This window comes from Hevea brasiliensis, chromosome 9, assembly GCF_030052815.1.
Source record: "Hevea brasiliensis isolate MT/VB/25A 57/8 chromosome 9, ASM3005281v1, whole genome shotgun sequence".
NCBI lineage: Eukaryota > Viridiplantae > Streptophyta > Magnoliopsida > Malpighiales > Euphorbiaceae > Hevea > Hevea brasiliensis.
Window position 1 is genome coordinate 83,259,258 of NC_079501.1, and position 5,706 is coordinate 83,264,963.

Genomic DNA, 5,706 nt, shown 5'->3' on the forward strand with positions numbered 1-5,706 from the left:
GTTGAAAATTCTGATTTGGAGCTTGATTTTGCTGATTTCCCCATGAAAAGTTGGGATGATTCCTCCAATTTAGATTATAAGTTTGAGAGTAAGGATTCCCCATCTGTTTGTTTCCATAATTACCAACATATGCTGCTTGTTCTCCATAATCTACTCCACAGCTGGTAGTTTCTTCTGCATAAGCCACTTGTTGTGAACTTCCAGCTGATGATGATGAACTAACCAACATACTCAAATCTTCCATCTTCTTAGCAAGTACATTTGTAAGTGCATCAAATTTTGCATTAATCATGTTGAATGGATCAAGGTCATACATTCTAGCAGCTTGCCTCTTTTGAGTTGGAGCTGGTCCTCTTGGACTACTCCAAAGATGAGTATTCTTTGCAATTTTCTCCAATAGCTCATAAGCTTCATCTTCATGCTTCATAATAAATTCTCCTCCTGTTTGAGCATCAATAGTCCCTCTGATTGCAGGAGTGACATTGGTGTAAAAATTCTGGTTTATCATCCATTTTGGAATGGCATGATGTGGGCATTGTCTCTCTAATTCCTTCCATCTCATCCATGACTCATAAAGAGTTTCATCCTCTCTTGGTCTGAAAGCTGTCATTTGATTCCTCAATTCTTGAGTTTTTCCAGGTGGAAAATATTGTGCAAGAAATGCATCAGTGAGTTGCTCCCAATTTGTAATGGAGTTGTGAGGTAAAGAATCAAGCCAATCCAATGCTCTATCTTTCAAAGAGAACGGGAATAGTTTCAATCTTGCTGCATCATCAGACACTCCAGGTTGTTTTTGCATGTCGCAAATCATAGCAAACTTCTTCAGATGTGTGTGTGGATTTTCAGAAGGATGTCCTCCAAATTGAGAATTTTGAATCATCTGGAGAACTCCAAAATCCATCTTTTAACTATTTGCATCAATCCTTGGTCTTGCTATACTTTCTCTCAAGTCATCAAAACAAGGAAAAGCATGATCCATCATACTTCCCCTAGGCACATTAGCATTAACAACTTCTTCACCTTGGGCTTCATTTTCATTGTTTCGATCATTTCCAGCATTACCAACACCAATTCTAATTCTTTCATCAGCCATGTCTGCTTCTAATTCAGTTTCTCTCAAAGCTTCTTTCCTTCTTCTGGTTTCTTTCTTGTTGGCCTTACAAAATTTCTCAATTTCAGGGTTGAATAATAAGGATGTATCACTTGTGCTTCTAGCTCTTCTCATAAAAGATCAAAAGTACCTGAAAAAGAACAAACAAACACAAAAATGAAAAGATAACAAAAATAAAACTATAAACAACTAAAATAATCAAGAATTCAATCTTAAACAAACAACTCCCCGGCAGCGGCGCCAAAAACTTGATGTGGCCCAACCGCAAGTGCACGGGTCGTACAAGTAATACAGTAAAGATATCGTTCCCACGAGAAGTTGTGTTAATGATTGAATTTTTGATATAATATAAAAAGTTGAGTACATTGAAATATTCTTGAAATTAAAATAATGAATTAATGGGTATTGAGAATGTGAAATCTATATGTGCAAAATTAATATTCTATTCAACAATGTATTAATTAAACTAAAATTGCATCAAATTGAAATAAGCAAGTTCAAATATGGCAATATTCAAAATGGCAAGAAATTAAATTCGATTAGAAATTAACAATGGTAAAAAAAGGCGATTCCGGAGTTCGGGATTTCGTATCCGAGCTATTTTGGGATTTTAAATTGGTTATCCAATCTTGTGAATCTAATGGGTTTTAAGGAGATTAATTCTTAAATCCTTTGAATTCCCTTTCGAGTGAGACAAAGAGTGCCTTAATCAATCTAATCCTACTTTCGTGGACTTAGAGTTAATTAAGACCCATTAAGTTCTTTAATTAATCTGTGAATCCTCTTAATCCTTAGCCTATTTCTAGGTCTAAGTTAATTAAGTCCAATTTCTTGATTTTCTATCACAAGGCCTTCTCCTTTCGGTGCTTCAACCATGGATTAAGAACATTACTTAATGGGATCCTACACTAAGCATGTCATTAAGCACACAAAAAATGAATAAAACTCATTAAGACCACAAAATATGGATTACCCAATCAAAATCCACAAAATATCTCAAATATTACAACCCTTACTCCAGAATCAAAAGTAAACTACTCACTACCCATAATGCTTACAAGATATATCGAGTTTAAATGGAAATAAAGCTTTAATCTAAGCTAAGAAACAAGAAATTAAACACTAGAAATGTAGAAAAATGTAAGGAAAGAAAGAAATCTGCAAATCTTGGTTGAAAATGGTGTGGAAGGTGAAAGTGACTCTTCAGCTGCTGCCTCTCCTCTTCTTTTCCTTTTCTGCTCCTTTTCTCCTCTTTTTTAAAAATGGGAAAATGAGACTATTTATAGCATTTTTCTGACATGGAGCCCTAAAATGGTATGTTCTAGGAGGAATTATCTGAGGGAATCTTCTGCCAGCTCATTAATGAACTCTTTATGGGACTGCATAAGTGGACTGCATAAGTTATGCGATCCCTTATGCGCTTACTGATTCTGGTTCACTTATGCGAAACTGCATGACTTGGTGCATAGGTTATGCACAATTCCGTGAGAGTGCATAAGGGAGGCGTGAATGTTCATAAGCTATGCAGTCTCCTTATGCACATTTCGGTTGGTTCTGGAACAGTGATTTTTCTCCTTATGCAAATCTGCATAGCTTATGCGGCAAGTTATGCACAATTTGATCAATGCATATTTCAGCTTGAAAACTTGTTTTTGACATCTTTGGCTGTAGAAGTCACTCCTCAATGGCAAAATTTCTCTTCAGTCCTTCAAAAACACCATTTTTCCTACAAAACAAAGTAAAAGATACAAATTAATCCAAAATCAACAATTATGGAAAACTAACTAATTAACTAATGAAATTTGCTAAAAATAACTAATAATAGAATAAAATAGCTATGAAATTAGACCTAAATGACTATGCAAAATGTATGCATCAATTCTGCCTCCCATGTGGTCTCATTACTTGAGTGATTATGCCACAAGACTTTGACCAAAGCCACTTCCTTAGACTAGAGTTTCCTAATTTTTCGATCTAAAATCTTTACTGGTTGCTCATCATATGACATATCATCCTTAAATTGTATGATATGAGGTTGTAAAATATGAGCTAGAACTAATACATACTTCCTAAGCATAGAAATATAGAAAACTGGATGTACATGTGCAAAACCAGGTGGAAGAGCTAAACGGTAAGCAACTGCTCCAATTCTCTCCAAAATTTCAATGGACCAACAAAACGAGGGCTAAGCTTCCCTTTCTTCCCAAACCTCATGATTCCTTTCATAGGTGAAACTTTCAGAAATACATGATCACCAACCATAAACTCTATATCTTTACGCTTAGGGTCAGCATAACTTCTTTGTCGACTTTGAGCAATCAAAAGTCGATCACAAATTAGTCAAACCTTCTCTGAAGTTAATTGTATCAACTCTGGTCTAGTAAGCCTTCTGTCTCCAACTTCATCTCAACAAATTGGTGACATACACTTTTGACCATATAATGCCTCATATGGAACCATCTCTATACTTGCCTGATAACTGTTATTATAAGCAAACTCCACTAAAGGCAAATGATGATCCCAATAACCACCAAAATCCATAACGCATGCACGAAGCATGTCCTCTAGTGTTTATATGGTCCTTTCTGACTGTCCATCAGTCTGAGGGTAAAAAGCAGTACTAAAGTCTACTCGTGTTCCTAAAGCTTCTTGGAATTTCTTCCAAAATTGAGAAGTAAACTGAGTACCACGATCAGAGACAATGGAAACTGGAACTCCATGAAGACTAATAATCTTATTTATAGACAACTGTGCAAGCTTAGCAAAGTCATATGTAGTCTTCACAGGAAGAAAATGAGCAGATTTTGTCAATCTGTCCACTATCACCCAGATTGCATTGTAACCACCTTGTGTACTAGGTAAACCCACAACAAAGTCCATGGCAATATGCTCCCACTTCCACTCAAGAATAGGTAACAGCTGAAGTAACCCAGATGGTCTCTGATGTTCTGCCTTAACCTGATGATAAGTCAAACATTTAGCAACAAAGTTTACAATGTCCCTCTTCATGCCACCCCACCAATAATGCTCCCTTAAGTCACGGAACACCTTAGTTGAACCTGGGTGTACTGTGTAAGCAGATGGTGTGCCTCCTCCATGATTTCTCTTCTCAACTCATCAACATTAGGGACACAAAGTCTAGTGCCATAACGAAGAACTCCATTATCATTTAACATGAACCATTGAGCTTGGCCTTGATGAATACTATCTATAATCTCACACAATTGAGAATCCCTCTTCTGAGCAGCCTTAATTCAATCAATCAAGATAGGCCTAACTCAAAAATTTGCTAAGAATGATCCAGCTATGATTTCAAACTCTACTCCCTGATCTAGCAACTCATGTAATTCACCAATCAGAGGCCTCATCTTGGTAGATATATGGGCTAAACTACCAGAAGACTTCTTGCTTAGAGCATCAACCACCACATTAGCTTTTTCAGGATGATATTGTATGGTGCAATCATAATCTTTTAACAATTCTACCCATCTCCTTTGCCTAAGATTAAGATCACGTTGGTCAAAGATGTATTTGAGACTATTATAGTCAGTGAAGATTTCACAAGTCTCACCATACAGATAGTGCCTCCAGATTTTTAAAGCAACAATTACTGCAGCCATTTCCAAATCGTGAGTTGGATAATTCTGCTCGTGCCTTTTCAACTGACGAGAAGCATATGCAATAACCCATCCATGCTGCATAAAACACATCTTAAACCAATCCTAGAAGCATCACAATATACTGCATAACCCCCTGATCCAGACGAAAGGGCTAACACTGGTGCTGTAGTTAAACGAGTCTTAAACTCCTGAAAACTTTTTTCACAAGCCTCAGACCACTGAAATTTCATATTCTTCTGTGTCAACTTAGTTAAAGGTGCTGCAATATGAGGGAAGTCTTGAACAAATCGTCTATAATACCCTGCTAAACCCAAGAAACTACGAATCTCTGACACAGTTGTGGGTCTAAGCCAATGAAGCACTGCCTTAACTTTCTTCTTATCAACACACACCCCATCCTTAGATACTATATGGCCTAGGAAAGCCACACTATCTAACCATAACTCACATTTTGAGAACTTGGCAAATAGCTTGTGTTCCTGTAAGGTCTGAAGGATAATTCTCAAATGCTACTCATGCTCCTCTTTACTCTTTGAGTGCACTAGAATGTCATCGATGAACACTATAACAAATTAATCTAAGAAAGGCTAGAAAACTCTATTCATGAGATCCATAAAAGCGGCTGGAGCATTGGTAAGACCAAAAGGCAGTACAAGAAATTCATAGTGTGCATACCTAGTCCTAAAGGCAGTCTTGAGTATGTCTTCTTTCATGACCCTCAATTGATAATACCCAGATCAAAGATCAATCTTGGAAAAACACTTTGCACCTTGAAGTTGGTTAAATAGGACATCTATGTGTGGAAGAGGATACTTATTACGCACAGTCACCTTATTCAATTGCCTATAATCAATGCACATTCTCAAAGACCCATTCTTCTTCCGTACAAATAACACAGGAGCACCCTATGGAGAAACACTTGGGTGAATAAACCCCTTATCTAGTAGGTCCTGTAGCTGCTCCTTCAACTCCTTA

The 5,706-nt window shown here is 36.9% G+C and overlaps 1 non-coding gene across 1 annotated transcript; it reads left to right on the top strand.

The window, feature by feature from the left end:
• Positions 1-518: 518 nt before the first annotated feature.
• LOC131183558 (small nucleolar RNA R71) lies at positions 519-625 on the top strand. The gene has a single exon (XR_009151605.1). It is a non-coding gene; the product is annotated as a small nucleolar RNA R71 (small nucleolar RNA).
• Positions 626-5,706: the final 5,081 nt, after the last annotated feature.